The 24,264-nt window shown below is 41.9% G+C and overlaps 1 protein-coding gene across 3 annotated transcripts in view; it reads left to right on the forward strand.

The window, feature by feature from the left end:
• OSBPL10 (oxysterol binding protein like 10) overlaps positions 1-24,264 on the forward strand; it is a 329,028-nt gene that overhangs the window by 54,359 nt on the left and 250,405 nt on the right. The window contains exon 1 of one of the 3 annotated variants that reach the window (XM_030932578.1): positions 3,078-3,169. The exons of the other annotated variants lie outside the window; for them this stretch is intronic. The gene's annotated coding sequence lies outside the window, so the exon portion shown is untranslated. Of the gene's footprint in view, positions 1-3,077; positions 3,170-24,264 lie in introns of those variants that run through there. 3 annotated transcript variants of the gene reach the window in all.

The raw sequence follows: 24,264 nt of genomic DNA on the forward strand, positions 1-24,264 counted from the left end.
ACCTCCAAAATAGCTGGGACTACAGGTGTGCACCACCACGCCTGGCTAATTTTTGTATTTTTAGTAGAGGCGGAGGTTTTGCCATGTTGGCTAGGTTGGTCTTGAACTCGTGACCTCAGGTGATCCGCCTGCTTTGGCCTCCCAAAGTGCTGGGATTACAGGGTGAGCCACTGCGCCCAGCCAGTAGGAGCTTTATATATTAAGAAAATTAGTCCCGTGATAGAAGTTGCAGATATTTATCACATTTTGTCATTGTTTTTGACTTTGCTTTTTGGTGTGTCTTTTTTTTAATCATGCAGAATTTTTAATTTCTGTGTAATTGCATTTATCAGACTCTCTGTTACAGTTAGAAAAACCCTCTCCATTTCAAACTCACTAGAAGATACTTGAGATATCTTTGGTACTTTTGATTTTTTATGTTAAAATTTTTGCTTCATTCATGGCTGGAGCCTGTGATCCCAGCATTTGGGGAGGCTGGGGTGGGCAGATTGCTTGAGCTCAGGAGTTCCAGACCAGCTTGGGCAACATGGTGAAACCCCATCTCTACAAAAAGTATGAAAAATTATCCAGGCGTGGTGGTGCACACCTGTGGTCCTAGCTACTTGGGAGTCTGAGATGGGCAGGATCACTTGAGCCCAGGAGATGGAGGTTGTAGTGAGCCGAGATGGTGCCACTGCCCTCTAGCCTGGGTGACAGAGTGAGACCCTGTCTCAAAAAATTAAAAAAAAAAAGTTTTTGAATCCTGATTTTGTCCTGATGTGTAATCTGATGCTTATTAGATAAGAGATAGGGATCCAGATTTATTCTTTTTTTAGAGGGCTTCCTGGTTGATCCTTACATCATTTGTTGAATAAACTGTGTTTCTCCTACTAATTTGAGATGCCACTTCTCTGATATTTTGAATTCTCACATGTATTTGGGTCTCTTTCTGAACTTTCTGTTCTTCATTGATCTGACTCACTGTTCATGTAATAATTACGCACTGTTTTAATCGTAACTTTGTAATATATTTGAATATTTGGTAGAGTGTTTTTCTCTTCATTACCTTTGTTTTCAGAATTTTCTTGGCTGTTCTTTCATGCTGGTTTTCCCATATGCATTTTAGAATGTGGTCATTCAATGCCAAAAATCCCCCCAAAGATTTCATAGTACTTTTATGGAAATCATAATTGGGTTTATAGATTAATTTAGGGAGAACAAACATCTTTTTTTTTTTTTTTTTTGGAGACTCAGTCTTGCTCTGTCACCCAGGCTGGAGTGCAGTGGCATGATCTTGGCTCATTGCAACCTCCACCTCCCAGGTTCAAGCGATTCTTATGCCTCAGTCTCCGAAGTAGCTGGGATTACAGGCGAGCACCAACATGCTTGGCTAATTTTTGTATTTTTAGTAGAGACAGGGTTTCACCATATTGGCTAGGCTGGTCTTGAATTCCTGACCTCAGGTGATTCACCTGCCTTGGCCTCCCAAAGTGCTGAGATTATAGGCATGAGCCACCATACCCAGCCTGACATCTTGATTATATAAAATTTATCCTCGAGACATACTGTTCTTTCTTTTATTAGTCTTGAGTGATACCTTGCAGTGTTTTAAAGTTTTCTTTATATAAGATTTGCACATTTCTTGTTCAGTTTATTGCAAGATATTTTACTTTTTGTAGCCATAATGAATGAAGTATTTTCTTTGATTATACTTTATTTTTTGTCTGTATTAAAGCCACATATTTTATATCTTAATTTTGTATTAGTAATTTTTTTTTTCTTGTCTAATTACATTGACTGGAATCTCCAGATCCATGTTAAAAAATACTGGTTCTTATTTTGTTCCTGAGTAGAATTTCTTGTTAAACATGATGCTGACTTTTATGCTGAGATATATTTTATGATGTTGGAAAAGCATCCATCTCTATCTTTTTTTTCTTCCAAGAATGGATGTTGAATATTATCAGATATGAATGGATGTTGAGTATTACCAGGTGCCTTTTCAGTGCCTATGGCAATGATGTATGACCTACCATCTAAAAGATTTATTTTTAATCCTAGCTGGATATTTCCTTTTTAATTCCAGCTGGATGTGAAGGAGATGCAGGCTTGGGAATGAGGTAGTTTAGAGTTGGATGTCTCTGTGATGCTATTGTGCAACTCAGCTCTTTCATCAAATGCTATCAATATTTAATAAACCTAGACCTAATAATAGATTGACTTTGCATTGTGATTTTTATATTTCTGTCTTTCCCTGTCAACACCTTTTGGCAGCTTAAGATTAAACTTCTAGTCCAGTTGGGGTTAAAATGGTGTAAATGTACATTCTGGGCTTTTTTTTTTTTTTTTCTTTGAGACAAGTCTCACTGTCACCCAGATTGGAGTGCAGTGGTGGAAACCTCTGTCTCCCAGGTTCAAGTGTTTCTCCGGTCTCAGCCTCCTGAGTAGCCAGGACTACAGGCATGCACCGCCACCCCCAGCTGATTTTTATATTTTTAGTAGAGACAGGGTTTCAGTATGTTGGCCAGACTGGTCTTGAACACCTGACTTCAAGTGACCCGCCTGCCTCGGCCTCCCAAAGTGGTGGGATTACGGGCATGAGCCACTCTGTGCCCGGCCATTCTAGGCATTCTTAACTGTGCAAGTCTGAGGTAGGTGGTAGGGTCTGTGTCCTGCGAATCAAGAGTAGGATACTTGGGGGTAATACACACAATAATTATTGTTTTGGAGCATGCAGATACACTTTTAAAAGTCACCTTGATATATGAGTCATTCTTGAAACTCTCAATTAGTGGAGGTTTTTTTTTCCAGGCAGGTTAGGGTAGATGCCAAATGGACAGGATGTTTTGGTTATGTGTTGTCTTTTTTTAAAAGATCAATACCTCTGAATTAAAGTTGTGTAGGGACCTAAGTGCTCATTTTCTGTAGAGTTTTAAATCACATCCGCAAATCTCCATTATTTTCCTTAAAGGTATTTGTCCTTTAGGAGTAGAAAGTAATTGTTGTAAATGTAACTAACCTGAACTTCACCCTTGGGAGTTTAATGACCTTATTTTTACTGGTCGTGGTTCACACTGAATTTTCTCTCACTTCTTGTTCCTCATTCTATCCACGCAACCTATCCTTTTTGGGCCTTTTTTATTTCTTACTCCTTACCTGTATGGCAGCCTCCGTGTTCCTGACTACGAGGGTAAGTAGGTGGGGGTGGAGAAGAAGAGCTACATAGTGTGAACATACATAGATGTGAAAATTTGCAGGCTACAAACTCTGTGCCTGATAGAACCCCACAAGTGTTCATTCACTCAGCCTCTTTACGCATGTTTTAGATAAGGTGTTCCTGGTTGTTATACTAGATTTCTGGAAAAGCCAAATGAGAAGGAGCTGGCAATGAAGACCAGCGGTAGATACACTGATTGCAACAAGGAATAATAGCTGCCATTTATTGGGTGACCCTGAAAATTATAACAGGACCTTTAAAACCAAGGCCACTTGGGGCCATTTAGTGAAGGGACAAGCCTCTCTGTTCCTTTTATGTCAGTATAGTACAATTTAAAAAATAGTTAAGATGACTCTGGGCATCCAGAAAAGGTAAATCTGACATCGGTTGTTCAGTTTATGAAGACAGAGAAGTGTGCGATCCGTTTTTGAGTCAGTTATCTGGAAAATTTCCCAACCAAGGGTTGAAGAGTGGAGATTTCTTTTACTAAGGAAGCTACCTTAAAAGATTTGTTCTAATGGAAACAGTTAAATAGTTGATGACTAAGTTTTTCTTTAGCAATTACTTTTATGATATGATGTGGTTGAAAATAACCTCCAAATATTCTGGAGTTTCTTTTACATGTAGTAGTGACATTTGTTTTTCATGGTAATTGAACATGTTTCAGATTCAACTTCTGTAATGAATACAGTTTTAATTTTAGATTTGAAATGTCAGTGACTTGGGAAGGGTCCAGAGTGTGTAGCTTTTACTTTACCTTTGACTTTGTTGTTGTTGAGATGGAGTCCCACTCTGTCACCCAGGCTGGAGTGCAGTGGCGTGATCTTGGCTCACTGCAACCTCTGCCTCCCGGGTTCAAGCTATTCTCATGCCTCAGCCTCCCGAGTAGCTGGGATTACAGGCACATGCCACCATGCCCAGCTAATTTTTTGTATTTTTAGTAGAGACGGGGTTTTGCCATGTTGGCCAGGCTGGTCTCGAACTCCTGACTTCAAGTGTTCCACCTGCCTCAGCCTCTCAAAGTGCTGGGATTACTGGCATGAGCCACCATGCCCGGCCTACTTTGCCTTTGATTTTGTAAGTGGCTGAGGAAGTGCCACTGTGTTATTACGTCTGCTCCATAGGTGCTGTGTCATTCATATGTTGAAGTAATAACCTCTGCATGAGAATAACCGTCAAAGCACCCTGTGTAGCCCTGTGTATCTACACTGCTTTTCAGACCAGTTCAGGCATCCACAGCAAGCCTGTGCCGATTTTACTTGTCTTATGTTACACTAACTCCTCAAGTGTGGTGGCTTTCTGAATATGCTTATGGCATATGTGCTGCAAATTTTTGTGACTTCCTATATCCATATTCCAGAATTTATAGTAATCTCATGAGGAAGCGAGCTGAAGTTTTAGGTTTATTCCAGGGCTTCTCAACCCCAGCACTCCAGCACTGTTGGCATTTTGGGCTAGATAATTCTTTGTTGTGGTGGAACTAGCCCGTATATTGTAGACTGCTCAGCAGCATCCCCGACCTCTGCCAGTAGATGCTAATGGCATCTTCTCTGGTTGTAACAGTTAAAAATCTTTCCAGACATTGCAGCTATCCTCTGGGGGGCAAAATCACCCGTGGTTGAGAACCACCGGTTTATGCTTTATGAAGAGTGATTTTGAGGGTGAATTGATTGTTTATGTTATTATAAGAAAATGAATAAACATTTGTTGAGCACAACTGATTAAGCCAACTCCAGTGCAAAAGCAAGTGTACAGAGGAAACATCCCTGTCCTCAAAGGAAACATACGTGTATACAAGAACTAGAAATACAATACTTTATACTATGTGACAAAGCCTATAATAGATATAAAGATAAGAGAGTGGTTACTTTTACTATAAAGATATAAGCAAAAGAACAGGAAAGGAGAGAATACTTGACCTGGGCCTCGAAGGATGAGTAGGAGTTTACCAGAGTGAACTGCAATGGCCTTCATAGCAGAAAAGTCATCATGAATTAAGGCTAAAGGGTTCTACATTATGGTTTGCCTTGGGCTGCAATTCTGGTCCCAGCATAATTATTTATTTTTATTTTTATCTTTTTGTTTTTGAGATGAAGTCTTACTCTGTTGCCCAGGCTGGAGTTTACTGGTGCAATCTCGGCTCACTGCAACCTCCACCTCCCGGGTTCATGCAATTCTCCTGCCTCAGCCTCCCGAGTAGCTGGCATTACAGGAGCCCACAACCATGCCTGGCTAATTTTTGTATTTTTAGTAGAGACGAGGTTTCACCATGTTGGCCAGGCTGGTCTTGAACTCCTGACCTCAAGTGATCCGCCCGCCTCGACTTCTCAAAGTGCTGGGATTACAGGCATGAGCCACCGTGTCTGGCTCCAGCATAATTATTAATAGCACTCCTTTCACACTAAAAAAATGCTTTGCTTTGCATGATGAATTTAATAGTCACTCTGGTAAGGTCCTGGGGACTTGAAAGTTTGTGGACAAGTGATGTGTTTGAGGTGCAGTGAGTCATCTTATATTGTCAGAGTACTTTAGGGAGTGGGAAGGGATGTGGAGGATGGCTGGAGATAAGGTTAGGACCTATTGTGGAGGGTCTTGTATGCCATATGATGAAAGTGGAACTTGTCCTGGACAGCCTAGAAGCCAACTAAAACCTCCTGGGCAAGGGAGTGTATCAGGAAGAGAGAAACAGAGAAAATGAGCTTTCCTGGCCCTTGAGAAATTTCAATCTGTTCCATATGTTGCATGTTTCTCCCAAGTACTACTTCTTAGAGGAAATAGATCCCCAAGAGGTTCTCCTTGGCTGAGTTTTGTTTGGTGACAGCCAGGTACTGTTCACAACTGTGTTACTTTATCAACTGAGTTTCTTTATGAAATGCATAAAGGAGACTTCTATTCATTTTCACTTTGTTCTTGACTTGTGAATGAGATTTTGCTCTGTTACTGAAATTTGAATGAATGGCTACTATTTTAGTTGAAAAGATGGAATTATCTCAGGACTTGGCAAAGTATATTCTGTGGGTGAAATCTAGCCTCTAGTCTGCTGCTTGTTTTTGTAAATAAAGTTTTATTGGAACACAGCCACAATTATTCATCTATGTATTGTGTATAGCTGCCTTAATGGTACAACAGCAGAGCTGGATAGTTCTGACAAATACCATATGGCCTGTGATGCCTAAAATGACTGTCTGGGCCTTTGTGGAAAAAGTTTGCCAATCGCTGATCCACCTGAATTCAATATTCAAGTCAAGTCACTCAAGTATTTTCATATCTTTACTCTGATTATGATAGTTTCAGGAATGGACCAAATTATGCTGATTTTAGTACATCTGTTTGTTCCAAGTTGGGCTTGTGTTTTCAATTTTACGGGAGAAATTTTGTTATCCAGGATTTTACCTGAGAGGAATAAAGCTCTAGAACTTGGCTTTTCTGTCTTCCAGGAAGTCTTGAATCCATACTCTCTGGATTTGATACTGACCTCACAAGGAAGGTACTGCCCGGAGAGGCTGGGTGGCTGGACCCAGGCTCTGTGGTGGGGCTCTCTCCACTCTAGATGGCCATGGACCACATACCCTTTTCCATTCCGGAGTCCCTTTCCTTTTCCACTCCAGAGTCAATGTTGTAAGAGACAAATATATTTCTTTTTTTCTCTCCTTTTCTTTCTTTCTTTCTTTTTTTTTTTTAGATGAAGTCTCGCACTGTCACCTGGGCTGGAGTGCAGTGGTGCGATCTTGGCTCACTGCAATCTCCACCTCCCAGGTTCAAGCGATTCTCCTTGCCCCAGCCTCCCAAGTATTTGGGATTACAGGTGCCTGCCACTACTCCCAGCTAATTTTTTTGTATTTTTAGTAAAGACAGGGTTTAGCTATGTTGGCCAGGCTGGACTTGAACTCCTGACCTCGTGATCCACCCGCCTCGGCCTCGCAAAGTACTGGGATTACAGGCTTGAGCCACCGCGCCTGGCCTTGACAAATGTATTCCAATTTCAAGCATTTTCAGAAAAGTAAACTATTATAAATAACATGAATTTGTGTACTTAAGAATATTTTTGGCTTTTAAAAATACAAGTAGATACTATCGTACTGGTCTTTAGCTTTTACTTATTCATTACTGTTTTTTAGAGACAGGATCTCGCTCTGTCATCCAGGCTAGAGTGCAATGGCACAGTCATAACTCACTGCAGTCTCAACCTCGTGGGCTCAAGTGATCCTTCTGCCTCAGCCTCCTGAGTAGCTAGGATTACAGGTGTGCAACAAATCAGATATTTTTAGAAATTATTTGTAGAGATGGGGTCTTGCTATATTTCCCAGGCTGGTCTTGAACTCTTGGGCTCAAGCGGTCCTCCCACCTTGTCTTCCCAAAGTGCTCGGATTACAGGGATGTGCCACTGCTCCTGGCTCGTACTGGTCTTTAAGGAAAAAAAAAAAAAAAGGTACAGAAAGAAAAAGAGGCAGTGTTTTGGTTGGTCTGATGCATTTATTTCCTTGTTATACCCTTTCAGACTGACAACTTTCACTCTGATTAGCATCAAGCTGTACCTTATTTGGGTGGGGACTGGACCTTTGGAGAGAGAACCAGGGACAAAAGCAATGTGTTAACCAGGGACAATGTTAATTAACCAAATTGGTGGTTTAGCTCCCCACCCCTTTCCTCCACCAGCCTGGATAGCTCAGCTTTTTGTAGGATTTGGCTACTTGCCTTCAGAGACTCTTCAATAAGAGGAGAGTGGTTACCTGGGACACCAGTTCACATAAATGAAGAATGCTGTTTAGTCATTTTTGGTCCTGGATCTTGCCTCTTGTTCTCTCTTTGTGAAGTGTTCAGATGAGGGCTCTCTTTCATCTTTCAGTTGCTCCTTTAAAGCTCCAAGTGATTTTTTTAAACACCGTGAAGCCCTCACAATCAATTGCTTAAAATGTTTCTAGAAATTCCTGGTATCACTTAAAAATAGCTTCCGTTTTGTGCTCTAGAAGGTTCTTGTTGCTGAGTGCCAGCAGCTACATTTTAGAATTAAGGCAGGTTTGGCCAGACTGGTGTGCGGTGTGGAGATGAAGAATTCCACCCCTGCAAGATGCAGCCACATAAGAAGCCAGCTGGGGGGACAGATCACTGTACCCTTCTCCGAAAAGTGACAACCCTAAATCCTTGTCCTGCCTTTCTTCTCTTTCCTTTCAGTTTTTTAAAAAAAATTAATAGACTTTATTATTGTATTTAGAACAATTTCAGATTTATAGAAGAATTTTTTCTTTTCTTTTCTTTTTTTTCTTTTTTCTTTTTTTTTTTAGACAGAGTTTTGCTCTTGTCGCCCAGGCTGGAGTGTAGTGGCGCGATCCAGGCTCACTGCAAACTCCGCCTCCTGGGTTCAAGCGATTCTCCTGCCTCAGCCTCTGAGTAGCTGGGATTACAGGCACGCGCCACCATGCCCAGCTAACTTTGTATTTTTAGTAGAGATGGGGTTTCACCATGTTGGTTAGGCTGGTCTCGAACTCCTGTCCTCAGGTGATCCACCTGCCATGGCCTCCGAAAGTGCTGGGATTACAGGTGTGAGCCACCGCACCTGGCCAGGTTTATAGAAGAACTGATTGGATAAGAGAGTTCTCACATACTCCCCCCAAATCCCACAGTTTATTATTAACATTTTACGTTTATGTGGTTGCATTACCATTAATGAACCGATATTACACCTCATTATTAACTGAAGTATATAGTTTACCTAGATTTCTTTACTTTTTATCCAGTGTTCCTTTTCTGTTCCAGGATCCCATCCAGGATACCATATTACATTTAGTTGTCATTTCTGCCCCTTAGGCTCCTCTTGACTGTGATGACAGTTTCTCACACTTCCCTTGTGTTTGATGACCTTGACGGTTTTGAGGACTGCTAGCCAGGTGTTTTTTAGGATACTCCTTATTGGAATTTGTCTGATGTTTTTCTCGTGATTGGTTGGGGGTTATGTGTTGTGAGAGGAAGATCACAGAGGGAAAGTGGCATTTTTATCACATCATATCAAGGATACATACTATCGACATGATTTGTAATTGTTACTGTTGACCTTAATCACCTGGCTAGAAGTAGTATCTTTCAGGTTTTTCCCCTGTGAAGTTTCTCTCCTCTCCTGCCCTTTTCATACTGTGCTCTGCGAAAGGAAGTCCCTATGCTCAACTTAATATTTAAAGAGTAGGGAGTTACACTCCTCCTTCTTGAGGGAATGGTTTAACATGATTTATTTGGAATTCTGATGCATGGTAGGTTTGTCTCTTCTCCATTTATTAAGTAAGTTACTCATTATTCATATCAGTATGGAATCATGCATATTTATTTTTTACTCTGGATTACAGACCCATATTATTACTTTATTTTGTTGCTCAAATTTTTCCATTTTTGTTGGCCGTCGGAAGCTCTTTCGCTTGGCTCCTGCATCACTTTGACATACCCCCATCATTGTGGGTTTATCTGAGTACTTCCTTACTTCCTGGTACTATAAGATGCTCTAGACTCATCTTGTGTTATTTTCTGCCCCAGTCTTAGAATCAGCCATTTTCCAAGGAACCTGATTCCTTTTATTGGAGAATGGTATTACAAACCAAGATGTGGGCACTAGGTGTACATGTTGCCATGGGGGTGTCATTTTTTTAGGTCTTCTTAGCTGACATGTGTCTACTAAGGTGTAGATGTACACACATTGGTAAATATTTCTTTTCTTTTTTGAGACAGAGTCTCACTCTGTCGCCCAGGCTGGAGTGCAGTGGCACGATCTCGGCTCACTGCAAGCTCCACCACCTGGGTTCATGCGATTCTCCTGCCTCAGCCTCCTGAGTAGCTGGGACTACAGGCACCCACCACCATGCCTGGCTAATTTTTTTTTTTTTAGTAGAGATGGGGTTTCACCGCGTTAGCCAGGATGGTCTCCATCTCCTGACCTCGTGATCCCCCCGCCTTGGCCTCCCAAAGTGCTGGGATTACAGGCGTGAGCTACCGTGCCTGGCCATATTTGTAAATATTTCTGTGTGTGTGTATCTATATTAAGTTTATCATGAGTTTGACTCATGTTTAACATGTTGATATCTCAACCCTAGCCTGTTAGCAAATGGATTAATCTAGATTCCTCTTCTAGTTTATCTGTTTACCCCCACTTCAATAGTGAGAAACTTGGAGTATTAGTCCATTTGCATTGCTATAAAGGAATACCTGAGACTGTGTACTTTATTTTAAATAAAAGAGTTTTATTTGGCTCAGATTCTGCAGGCTATACATAAAACATAGTGCCGGTATCTGCTTCTCGTGTTGGCTTCAGGAAGCTTCCAATCATGGTGGAAGGTGAAGGGGGAGCTAGTGTATCACATGGTGAGAGAGGGAACAAGAGAGAAGCCAGGCTCATTTAAGCAACCAACTCTTGGCATGAGCTAATAAATAGAGTGAGAACTCATCACCAAGAAAATGGCCCCAACCCATTCATGAGGGATTGGCCCCCATGACCCAAGCACCTCCCATTGGCCCCACTTCCAACATTTTGGATCACATTTCAACATGAGATTTGGAGGGGACAGATACCCAAACCATATCACTTGGCCTCTACCATCTACCATCCATCTACTTAATTGTTTAGTTCCAGTACACATATGTAGCAGTAGCAGCATTGGTAACCTGCATCGCCATGGGAAGCAACTTTATCAACTAGAGTACAGTTCTTATGTACTCTTCCTTTTGCCTTTACTCTTATAGATGCACTCATTTGCAAAGTCACTTAGGTTACTACTCTTTCTCCTACCTCCTTCAGTAAGGTTGTTTCCTACATTTGTAATACAGTTAGATTCTTTTGTCACAGACTGGATTCTTTCCTAGGATCCCATGACTTCCTAAATGATTTTTCTTTTTAAATTTGCATATATCAAGGTTCACTCTTTGTGTTGGACACTTCTATGAATTTTGACAAATGCATGCCACATACCCACCTTTGTAGTATCATACGGAATATTTTCACCATCCTAAAAATTCTCCATGCTTCACCTACTCCTAAACCACTAGCAACCCCTGATCTTTTTAATGTCTCTAGTTTTACCTTTTCCATCTTCTACATTTTAAATTTTTTACATTTGAATCTCTTGAATACCCACTGACAATGGCTGGCCAGTCAGAACTCATAGTCATGATTCTATTATTTTGTTCCTCTGGGGGGCACAGGAAGTTGGACTTCTCTTTGGAATAAAGTAGTGGACAGTTATGAAAGCTAAAATGCATTATCTTAACAACACCTCCATGTTTCACAGTCTGCACTATTGGTGCCACTATCCTCTAATAAAAAAGTGCTTTCATTGCAGGCTTCCTGCAAAGCCTGATTTGGTGGATAGATTTGCAGTGCCTGTGTTGTACTTCCTGTTTTCCTCAGCCCAGGATAGTGATTGCTATTTACTCAGCAAACAGTTTTGGAGGCACATTCTGGAAGCCATTCCTCCTCCTTTGTGAACTGCCTTCCTTGACCTTTGGTAATGATGTTTAATTCTCTGGTGATATGACTGGGTGAAAGAGGCAAATCAGATCCTCACTTAGAAATTTGAATTGAAGAGATATAGCCAATTTGTGAGCACATTCCTGGAATTCTAGAAGGTGTCATCCTGGGGACTGGAACCACTATGCTCATTTCTGGGAAAACAGAGATCGGAACCAGAGGGAGAAAACAAAGCTTCCTTTCTGTTGGTTGGACTTCCAGTCTTTGCTCCGGCCCTTCCTAAGCCCTGGCCACCTTCCTTGACTCCTTTGAGATGCCTTGAGCCTCATTCAGTAAGTCACCCCTATATATCCTCAAGCAACCAAATTAGTTTCTGTTACTTGCAATACAGAAGTCTTAGGGAATTTATCTATATTTTAAATTTGGTCTTTCCTCTGTGGAGGGCTGTTCTAAGTGGATTTGATATGTCAGACTTATTTACATTAATACTAAAGCATTATACAGGTCATGATAGAAATCTGTGTCAGAGGCAAAGGAAGGAGTGGTTGAGTTTACCTGAGGGCAGGAGAACACAGTCCATGAAAGAGGTGATCTTTCCAGGTGGGCTGGGCAGGGCATTCTGGGTAGAAGGTACAGTGTGAGCAAAAGCCCAGCATTTGGAATCATCTTCAGGAGTTGCAGGATGTTTGACATAGGGTGTGACTGGGGGCAGTTGGTAGGCAGGTGAGATCCAGGCTATGAGTGTCTCATGCTGTGAAGTTTGACTTTATCTTGTAGATCAAAAGCCACAGATGGGCTTTGGATGGGCTATTTGTGGCCTGCATATGTGTTTTGTTTTGCTTGTACAAATGTTTTCCATCGTTAGTTGCCATGATTTAAAAATCAAATGCTTTCCCTTAAAAATCTGAATGCGCACAATTTACCACTGTCTGACATTTTCTGGAAGATTTATTAATAGATGGTCTAGCAGTAGTGGGCCTGCATTCCATGTGGCACAGGAAATGGGATGTGTGGGCCCCTGTTGCCATGGTCTCACCTGGTCTACCCCATACACTGACTTTGCTTTCCTATCCTTATAGGCTTGGGCTGGAGGTAGTGGGGCCAGTGACTTGCTTACTTTCATTTGTTTCCTGTTTAGTCAGCCGTGGTCCCAGTGTTGACCACCTTCGTATCTCATTAACCCTTTTCGTTTCTGAGGTGACTTTCCACTCCAAACTCTTTAGACACAAAGCTACTCTGGAGCCAGGCATGGTAGTTCACTCCTCAGGAGGCTGAGGCGGGAGGATCCTTTGAGCCCAGGAGTTCGAGGCTACAGTGAGCCATGATCACACCACTGTACTCTGGCCTGGGCAACAGAATGAGACACTGTCTCTTTAAAAAAAGAAAAGAAAAAACGAAAAGAAAAAGCAACTCCAGTGTGTGTCTTCTAGATGTTTGTATTGCATTTCTAGGGACTTGTCTTGCTGTCTTTTAACTTTGTCATTATTACTATTTTTTTAAAGCAAAAAAGAAAGTTTAAAATACTGGCATAAAGATTAAGTGAACTGTCATTGTGTTTTTAATAACTGAGGAGGGCTTTTATGTTTGGAAAGAGATATTTATAGTAGGTTGTTCTTTTTCAATTATTAGTTTGTTAAAATAGTAAATTTTAAAACCTAGTGTTTCTTGAACTTTAAGCTCAACTTGTAGATAATTTTTTATTTATAAAGTAGTAATTTTCATGTCAAAAATGGTTTCACGGCCAGGCGCGGTGGCTCAAGCCTGTAATCCCAGCACTTTGGGAGGCCGAGACGGGCGGATCACGAGGTCAGGAGATCGAGACCATCCTGGCTAATACGGTGAAACCCCGTCTCTACTAAAAATACAAAAAAAAACTAGCCGGGCGACGAGGCGGGCGCCTGTAGTCCCAGCTACTCGGGAGGCTGAGACAGGAGAATGGCGTGAACCCGGGAGGCGGAGCTTGCAGTGAGCTGAGAGCCGGCCACTGCACTCCAGCCTGGGAGGCAGAGCAAGACTCCGTCTCAAAAAAAAAAAAAAAAAAAAAAATGGTTTCACTTATTCATTGATTAGCCTCACTTAGTTTCTAAATTTAACAAATTAAAGTTATTAAGGCTGTTATCACCACTTACAAATTTAATTTGAGTCCTGTAATGTTTTAAACTCTAATCACACATTTTAAGTATCTGTTTCTCTGAAACACCTTAACTAAGGCTGATAACAAAACCAAGAAGCAAAGTCAGTCTCGTACTTCAGCAGCTCTTGGGAATTAATGCAGTAATCCTACTGGAAGCCAAGAGAGAAAAAGAATGCCGTAGTCCAGTCAAGGTTACGTGTTTTGAGGTACTGATTGATTGATTGTCAACATACTGGATCTGCTTGTACCTTCCAAGGTGCTCTTTCACATCTCAACAGCTACTTTCTTTTCTCTTTTTGTGTTTTAAATCAGGCAGCCTCCAGAAGCAGAATAGGTTCAGAGAGACTCTCAACAGCTGGTTGTTTGATAAAAACAAAGCTTACTTGTGAGTAGGAGGTTTGGGTGTCTGTAGTCCTTCAGCTGGGAGTTACCTATTTGCATAGGTTGTGCTTGTCTGCAGCCAGGTGTCCTAAACTACCCATCATGTAAATTAACAGACGCTCTTGAATGTACTTTTATTCTCTGTAGTCAAGCAGTAAGGATTTACTCTTTTCATTTTTCGCAGCGTAGCAAAAGACACCTCATTAATAGCTTTTCACTATAAAGACTGTAAAGATTGAATGACTTTCTCGTTTGGTTGGGACTCTGGTGGAGTTGGACACTTAAATTCCTTTGCCAAGGCCTTTGGCCCCACCTCACATGAATGCTGTAACTGTCTTGTCGTTTCGCGTGTGGGGCCTAGTGTGGGCACCTGTGGGATGCTGAACCCTGGCTGTGACACCGACTTTGTCTTGTCTAATTCTCCAGTGTCCTGTTGACCTTCTCCTGGAGTCTCATTATTGACGTACACAAGGGAGGTAAAGTAATGCAAGGAGACACAACCTCACATTATTTAGAAGAAACGCTTTTGGAGAGGCTTGAAATCGATTTTTTGAAATCTAAATATTAGAACAAAAGAGATATATTTAGTCTGCATATCTTAATAGGAGTCGAGGCTTACAATAAAAACATTTATTAAACCGTTAAAGATGCAAAGTAGAGATAAGCAACCATTTTCAGGAGAGGGCCAGGTGGATGAATCAACACAATTGGTCTTTTTGGCAAGAATGTTAAAACCTGTTGGTTTTGATTTTGTTAATTGGAAAGAGCAAGGGAGATTAACAGGTGCCTGAGAAGTAATTAATGAGGGATTTAGAGCGCTTTTATGTTATCAGGGAAAGGTGATTATGAAAGTGTCCACTTCAATCTTTAAGAGTACTGAGTGGAACAAACATTTATATTTTTATTGTATTGATTAACATAGTCAGTGGTGAGCCATGGACTGTGGAAAATGATCATTTGTAGGGGGTGGTGATAAAAGACTAAGAGTCAATTTAGGGTGAGGTTTGGTGCATGAAAAAAGGTGTCAGATATTTTACTTCTGACTGCTCATGAGAACAAAGGCATCATCATGCTTATAACCAACCTGTTGTTACACTTGACTTCTCTGTTTTTAGAGGAGGGGGCTGGCCACTCACTCTACACCTGCCAAATCACCCATTCAGGAAGACAAACCAAGAAGGAACATTTTATGTGACTTTAGAATTGGGGAAATAGGTGAGTAGGAAGCTGTACAAAATATGCACATTGGTTTCTGCATGTTAACTTATTGTGGGTTCTAGAATGTAGAAGCCAGTATGAGTGCATCCATGTTTGTGTGCTATAGCCTTTTGGATAGAATTTGATCAGTATCAGAATAAATACATACATACTTATTGTGCATTAATTATTTCCTTCCCGGAGACAGTGCTGGATTCATCTTTTTTTTTTTGAGATGGAGTTTCACTCTTGTCACCCAGGCTGGAGTGCAGTGGTGCGATCTTGGCTCACTGCAACCTCCACCTCCCAGGTTCAAGCGATTCTCCTGCCTCAGCCTCCCCAGTAGCTGGGATTACAGGCTCCCACCACCACACCCAGCTAATTTTTTGTATTTTTAGTAGAGACAGGGTTTTGCCATATTGGGCAGGCTGGTCTCGAACTCCTGACCTCAGGTAATCCACCCACCTCGTCCTCCCAAAGTGCTGGGATTACAGGCCTGAGCTACCACGCCTGGACTGGATTTATCTTAAAGGGTGTTGCATGGTTGTTTATAGATAATTTTTTTTTCAACTTTTATTTTCGATTTGGAGGTACATGTGCAGGTTTGTTACCTGGGTATACTGAGTGATGCTCAGGTTTGAGGTATGAGTGATCCTGTCACCCAGGTACTGAGCATAGTATGCAATAGTTTTTTAACCCTTGTTCCCTCTCCTTCTCTACTTTAGTAGTCCCAAGTTTTTATTGTTGCCATCATTATGTCCATTAGTACCCAATGTTTAGCTCACACATATAAGTGAGAATATGCAGTATTTGGTTTTCTGTTCCTGCATTAATTTGCTTAGGATAATGGCCTCCAGCTGCATCCATGTTGCTACAAAGAAATGATTTTTTTATGGCTGCATAGTATTCCATGATGTATGTGTACACATTTTATATATCCAGTCTACCACTGACAGGCACCTAGGTTGATTCCGTGTGTTTACTATTGTGAATAGTGCTGTGATGAACACGTGAGGGTTACCAGAGAATTTGAGGACAGGGGTTGGGAGGGGAAGTGGAAGGGAGCAACTCTAGGAAACCACCAATAAGAGGAAATTTTATTCATGATAATTTTTTTTCCCTGTTACCATTCAATGGCTATTTATTAAAAAAAAAATGTGTTCAAAGCAGTGCACCGGATGCAGATGAGGATACAATAGAAAACAACAGGCGTGGTAGTGGTTCACACCTTTAATACCTGTGCTTTGAGGCCAGGAGTTCGAGGTTACAGTGAGCTCTGATTGTGCCACTGCACTCCAGCTTGGAGCTTGGGCGACAGAGTGAGACTCTGTTTCAAAGGGAAAAAACAAAACCAAACAAAACAAAATACAATAGACACAACCCCCTGAACACAGGGAGCTTATGCGCTAGTGTAAGGCTGTTCAATGGAGCCTTTAGCAGTGATGGCAATGATCTATAGGTATGTTGTCCAGTATGGTAGCCAGTAGCCACATGTGGCTATTGAGTGCTTGAAATGTGATTAGCATGACTGAGGAACTGAATTTTTTATTTTATTTAATTTTATAATCATTTTAAATAGTTGCACATGGCTAATGACTACTTGGGCATTTGTAGTGGGTCAAGTGAGTTCTAGTTCTCATCTTCATATTTAGACCACCTCATTTGAGGTAACTAGGAACATTTGATACTAAAATCCAGAGTCTCGGCTCAAATAATTCCATATACTGGGAAATCAGAGTCCCATCTTGGATGTATTTTTGCTGCGACATTTCTCAAAGTGGGTTCCATGGAATGCTAGTCCCATGAGATACACTGCCAAAAAGAGTGCTATGGTTAGTAAGGTTGGGAAATACTGCCTGCTGCCATATCTTTCTGGAGCTGTATAATGAATACAAGCGTATTTACAGACTCGGATAAATCACACAGTAGAGAAATTAATACTTGGTAGAGATGTATTGTGGCTCAGTTTCCCAAACTTAGTTGGTGATAGCACTCTTTTATTCACCAGTACCTCTGAACACTTTTTCGGAAATGCTATTCTAGGGAGATGACTGAGCTTGGGTTAGGACTGTCTTAAAAACGAAAGGAAGAGGCCGGATGCAGTGGCTCATGCCTGTAATCCCAGCACTTTGGGAGGCCGAGGTAGGTGGATCACTGGAGGTCAGGAGTTTGAGACCAGCCTGGCTAACATGGTGAAACCCCGTCCCTACTAAAAATACAAAAATTAGCCAGGTGTGGTGGCAGGTGCCTGTAATCCCAACAGCCTGACGCAGGAGAATCACTTGAACCCGGGAGGCAGAGGTTTCAGTGTGCTGAGATTGTGCCACTGCACTCCAGCCTGGGCAATAGAGAAGACTCTGTCTCAAAAACAAACAAACAAACAAACAAATAAACAAAAAGGGGAAAATGGTGGTTATAGCCTCCGGTTAGTTCTTGGTTCTCCAAGAATATGAGAATTCTCCCATTCTCCTAGATTTTGGTGGGTTAGAGATACGACAGAATCGGGGCATAGAATTGCATATTGCACATTTGGGCACGGAAAAAATGCTTCTTGTCAGTAACAGTATCTTCAGAGTTTTTATACATATATTGTGTTCACCTTGGTTAGTCAGTTTCCTAATTGTTTCTAAATTAGCCTGTAGCCTGTAATCCCGAGTAGCTGGGATTACAGGCGCGTGCCACCAAGCCTGGCTAATAATTTTTATATTTTCGTAGAGACAGGGTTGCACCATGTTGGCCAGGCTGTTCTTGAACTCCTGACCTCAGGTGATCCACCTGCCTTAGCCTCCCGAAGTGCTGGGATTACAGTGCTGGGATTACAGGCATGAGCCACCGTGCCTGGCCCCCCGACTCTGAATTCTGCCACTAGGTTGTCCCTTACTGAACCCCATGTCCCTCCTTTCTAAAGGCCAGGAGATGGCCAGGTGCAGTGGCTCACATCTGCAATCCTAGCACTTTGGGAGGCTGAGGCGGGTGGATCACGTGGTAAAGAGATCGAGACCATCCTGGCCAACATGGTGAAACCCTCTCTCTACTAAAAATACAAAATTAGTTGGTCATGGTGGCGTGTGCCTGTAGTCCCAGCTACTCGGGAGGCTGAGGCAGGAGAATTGCTTGAACCTGGGAGGTGGAGGTTGCAGTGAGCTGAGATCGCACCACTGCACTCCAACCTGGCGACAGAGCAAGACTCCATCTCAAAAAAAAAGGCCAGGAGACAAGGATGCAAAATGATTGTCTTATACAGCGTCAGTGCAGCCAGCTTCTTGGTGCTCCTGGATTTAGGCATTTTAATGTCTTTAATTTATTAAATGTGTATGTGTTTAACATTTTTAAAAAAAATGGTGTTAGGGGGTTGGTTTCAAAGCTGCTACTCAGAGTGGGGGCCATTCTAGTAGATTGTTGTGGGTTCCTAAAGGCAAAGTCGCATATGTTTCCCGTGGGATGTGAAGAATGGCCCTGGAAAGAAAAGCTAATGTGGCCACTGAGGGTTGTCAGTCAGAGTGCACTTGTTTGATCTGAGATGGAGGGAAGTGAAATCGCTGGGGTGTCAAAGTGGCCGTACTGACTTGGTGAGTTACTGTGGAAATGTTCATTTGCACTTTTTTGCTAATGAAATCATTTGCTGAGAGATAGAAATTTAGTGAGAAGTTCCTTCTCTCCCCCTTTCTTCTTTCTTTTTTTTTTTTAACCTTGAGCCGTACCAGCAATAGCTTTCATTAGCCACAAAAGTCATAGAGTTAATGGAATCTTTGATTTTCCATCATGCCAGCTCCCTTTCCCAAAACTAATCTTCAGGTGCCTTAAGAGACAGCCTTGGAGAACAAAATGCAGAAACCAGAAACCAAATCGTGTTGGTATTCTGGTTGAATGCTAATATATTTTGGTGGAGGTTATTATTTAGAAACTATAGCTCTCGATGATAAAATTACCGATGGCTTTAACAGTTCCAGTAGAAAGGAGAGTGTTACAGACATATAGCTTTGAGAGACCACTGGAGGGCCAAGGCCAGCCATCTGAAAAGGTGATGTCAGCTCTCAAGTTCTTTGCTGATTAACCTCTAGGTAGTTTTCCCTTAGCTCAGTCTATAGAAAGTAAAAAGACTTAACACAGTCATTAAGAATTCTGACAAATGCTAGCTATGTTTTAACATTTTATTCTAAGACACTTCTTAGCTAAATGATACTTCTCTCCAGTGACCTAAAGTTAACGGCTTCAGAAGGCCCTTGACCTGGCTCTGCTTCCTGTAAAAATGATTTCAAGGTTTCCAATTGGTTACTAATCACTAGTTAAGTGAAAGCCAAATAAAACAATGCTACTTGCAGTTCCCTAGAGGAGCCGCTTATCTCCTCTTTCCATCTCATTGCCTGAAAGTGCTGCCATCATCTGTAGGAAATCAATATCTCCAGGTACTTAAAAAATATCCTGGCCTATGGAAATGGACTGTTATATCAGGGAATTGATCGATACAACCCAGGGATTCGCAGAATGTTTAAAGGCAAGCAAACATCCTGAAGTAATAGAAAACCAAAGCCAATGATGTTTTTTCCTGTCCAGTAGTTGCCGTAACCTCATCCTCACTAGTGAACTACATCTGACACAATTAGGCCATTTACATGGCAAAAAACACCTGGCACCATTGTCCTGGGCTGGCCATCTTGCCTGTAGATCAGCTGGTAGAGCAACAAGTTATCGGGCTGCAGGTGCAAGAGAAGGGGGTGGCTCTTCTAGGTGTGTTGGAAAAAATTAAAAGGTACACGTTTCCATATGACTAGTCTGCAATCTCTGCCTGGACAATTATCCTAAACTCTTAGTGGATCCCCCTTCCCCCCCGACCCCATCATCATTCTGGAGTGAGCTGCTAGTGTCTTTGCTCAGAGCCCTCCTGGGGTCTCCCTTTATATCTGGAATCAACCCCCCAGTCCCTATTATGCCTGCAAAGTTGTGTGTGAGCTGGCTCTTGTTCCCTTTATCTCCCATCACTTCCCCCGTGCTCACTCCACTCCTGTTGCACTGGCTGTTCTCCAGCACACCAAGCCTGCTCCCACCTCAGAGTCTGTATTTATTGCCTGGAACACAGTTATTTTTACCGCCAGCATGCTTTATCCTCTTCTTTCCATTCTTTGCTCAGAATCACCTTACAGACAGGCCTTCCCTGACCTAGTGAAATTAGAACTGCTCCTCTATCGCAGCCTTTTCCCAGCCTCCAACATTGTAGCCTGTTTTACTTTTTTCTAAGCCACTATGGACACTTATCATGTTTGTGGATATGTTTATAATTTCTTTCCTGCCACTAGAATATCAGCTCCACAAGGGCAGGAATGTCTGTTTCACTCATTGTTCTATTCCCAACATCTAGAGGAATCTTTGGCAGTGAATATCAACAAGTAGTGAATAGGGAACCTCATAATTTAATAAAATAAACAATAGAACAAAAATTCAAGTATCTGGTCCTGGCCCTTGTCCTTATATGAACTAGTTATGAGACAATGGAGAGATCACATAATTTTTTTTTTTTTTTTTTTGAGGTAGAGTCTCACTCTGGCCCAGGCTAGAGTGCAGTGGTGTGATCTCGGCTCATTGCAACCTTTGCCTCCTGGGTTCAAGTGATTCTCTTGCCATAGCCTCCCGGGTAACTGGGATTATAGGTGCCTGCCACCACGCCCAGCTAATTTTTGTATTTTTAGTGGAGACGGGGTTTCAGCATGTTGGCCAGGCTGGTCTCGAACTGCTAACCTCAAGTGATCTGCCCACCTTGGCCTCCTAAAGTGTTGGGATTACAGGCGTGAGCCACTGCGCCTAGCTAGAGGTCACTTAAATTTACCGGTCTTACTTTTCTTACAGGTAAAATGCAATCAAGAATACCTGCCCTATTTTTAAGATGACAAAATGAGATAATCAGATGAGTATGCTGGAAGCTCTGTGTGTTGGTCTGACCTAGAGTTCTTTTTTGGTCTGATACCATGGGGCCTTTGCATATAGCAGATCCTCAAAAGCCATTGGCTTGCTTATTGCTTTTACTCCCTGGTCACAGACCTTGCGATGGGTCTGTGTATCTGTGCATCATTGCATCTGGGGTGTGACCTATGACCTAATGGACACCTTTCAATAAATTATGACATCAATAATTCAGAGGCTGACTGTGTAATTTCACTGCTCCCAAAGGCTGGAGAAATGATCTGCTTTCTAGAGCCATAAAAGTTCTCTTAACATAAAACCTTCTACAGAAGTGGGTTTCACAGGCAGGCTGTCTTCAGTGACTGCAAGTGATGGTTTTTCAAAATCAAGTTTTACTTCAGTGAGTTGTCTTTTAGCCATGGATGATCTAAAAACATAGTTGTTACCATCGGGTACAACCTCTTTTGTCTTAAAATTTGAATCCAATCCACTAGTGGTTCACTATGCCTGGCAGATTTGGTTCTCACCTTTTCTTCCCGCTCAGAGGAGAGGAGCAGCCAGTGGGGGAGGAGGATTAGAAGGTCAGGATGGCCTCAAGATTGATTCATCAACATGGACCTAATTCATCAAGTCCTGATTGATTGGAAATTGGTCATTTTGCTAGCTGTATATATTCGTAAAGTGCCCAAAATGTCCCTGGTTATGGAGAATAGTTTTGGCTTTAAAGAGGTTTATGTGCTGGTGGTGATGGTGGTGATAATAGATAGTGAGTATGATAATGGAGGGATACATTTCTATTTAATGATCTTTTGCCCTGGACCTGTTAGGGCAAACTTCCTTCATATGCACGACACTGTGCCAAGCCCAGAGCTATGTTTAATTGAGTGACATAATGTCAAAGAAGTTTCTAGTTTAATTGGCAGAGATAGTCATAATATTATTGGTAATAATAATAGTAGGAGGCTAAATGATTTCCCAGTTTTTTTTTTTTTGGCTCTAGTCTGCTTGTGGGAGAGTTGAAGTGAGTCATACATATTTTATGAAAAATAATTTAAGAGGTAGTTGTGCGGTGGGTAAAGAACAAAGTGGAAAGGGGTTAGTTTTTTGGTTCCCTTGTTGTGAAATAGATTGCTTTGTTTGTTCTTGCTTGGCAAATTGAAATGGCAGCAGAGCCAACTGAAGCCATGGACACTGACTATGGTGTTCTTTGTGGAATCGAAGGAACTTAGCAGGAGACACTCCCCAAACTCGTGTTCCTTCCATAGGAGAGTAGATTAATAAAGTTGAATGTGGTGACTGTTGCTCAAAATTCAGGCTGGGTCTGAATATGTGTTTGTTCATCTGTGGAGAACACACTTTTTTTTTTTTTTTTTTCGTTCTTGAGGTGATGGGAATAGTCAGAATAATTAATCAAGTGATAGGTTTTTTTTGTCAGGGAATGTTTTACTGTCTTGCTAAGAAGTGTTAGTTTTTTTTCTAGAGTGGTATGATGGATATTTCAAGCCAGATTTGAAGAATATCGTAGTCAATGCTTAGAATTCAGTGATGTTTGTTAATCTTTGGCCTCCTCTCTCACTAGGCCTTAATCTTGTCTATTGTGATGAGAATTCACTAGGTTCTGGCTGGGCGCAGTGACTCACGCCTGTAATCCCAGCACTTTGGGAGGCCGAGGCAGGTGGATCACTTGAGGTCAGGAGTTCCAGACTAGCCTGGCCAACATGGTGAAATACTGTCTCTACTAAAAATACAAAAATTAGCTGGGTGTGGTGGCACATGCCTGTAATCCCAGCTACTCGGGAGGCTGAGGCACATGAATCACTTGAACCCAGGAGACGGAGGTTGCAGTGAGCCAAGATTGTGCCACTGCACTCTAGCCTGGGTGACAGAACGAGACTCCGTCTAAAAAATAAATAAATAAAAATAAAAAAGTCGGAAAAAAATCATCAGGTTCCTTGACATAGAGCTCTTTGTGGAATGCCACATGCTCTTTGACATATTGACAAGTTTGATATCATCGTGTGACTTGAGGACTAGGAAATCACAACTCATATGTATGTATGCAGAATGTGATCACAAACTCATGTCCCTGAAAAATTAAGCTGTCTATGCAGGCAAGAGAGTGATTTCGTTCAGAGTAATTGGTATTTCCTTCATTTATGTTATTAATATTTGACAGACATATTCTACTTGTTATGTGCCAGATACTATTTAAGCATTTTACAAATAACTTATTTCACGCTCATTCAAGTCCTGTGAGGTGGATACTTCTATTACTCGATTCCTTTGTTACTTATACTTTTGTTTTATATTCAGGTGGCAGCCTATAGGCAGATGCTTGTTAGCTGCCTCTAGTTTAAGAAAAATTCCTTGGAGAAAATCTCAGCTCTGCCTCATAACAGATGCCCTCCTCTTCCAGAAAGCTGGGAAAGTTCCACCTTGATTTGAACTTGCTGGCCAAACACCAGCTGTCTCTGTCGGCACAGATTTTCACAGGTTCAGACCCAGATTGGAAATGATTTTGATTCAGGTTGCTTTGGAGTCTGTGGAGAGTCAGCGTTTGTGGCAATTTCAGCCCACTCTACCTCTGTTTGGGATTATGTGTTCCCGGAGAGTAAACTGTGTGGCCCCAGAGTCACCCGAGGAGGCTCTGAGTGACCGTGGGTTTTGTGTTTTTACCCTGTGGATGTTGTGGTCACGGTGGATCATGTTGTGTGAAGGCTTGGGAGCATGTGTTGGAGGAACAGCTGAGATTTCAATCTTATTTTTGGGGGCTTATTTGGTACATCCAACCCTTTCAGGTTAATTAAATGCCAGGTAGAGCTAGCCCACAAGTGGATTTCATTTTGAAAATGTGCCTGTTTTCCAGGAGCCCTTTGTGGCAGCCTGGGCTGGTTGCCCAAATATCATTTTGGCTTCTTGGTGCCTTAGTGCCTGGGGTGAACTGGCCTGCCTGCTGCAGTCTCTTCTCCTCAGCCCTGATATCTGCCAACTGGGTGGCTTCGATGCCTCTGCTGAGGG

This window comes from Rhinopithecus roxellana, chromosome 1 (assembly GCF_007565055.1).
Source record: "Rhinopithecus roxellana isolate Shanxi Qingling chromosome 1, ASM756505v1, whole genome shotgun sequence".
Taxonomy (NCBI): Eukaryota; Metazoa; Chordata; class Mammalia; order Primates; family Cercopithecidae; genus Rhinopithecus; species Rhinopithecus roxellana.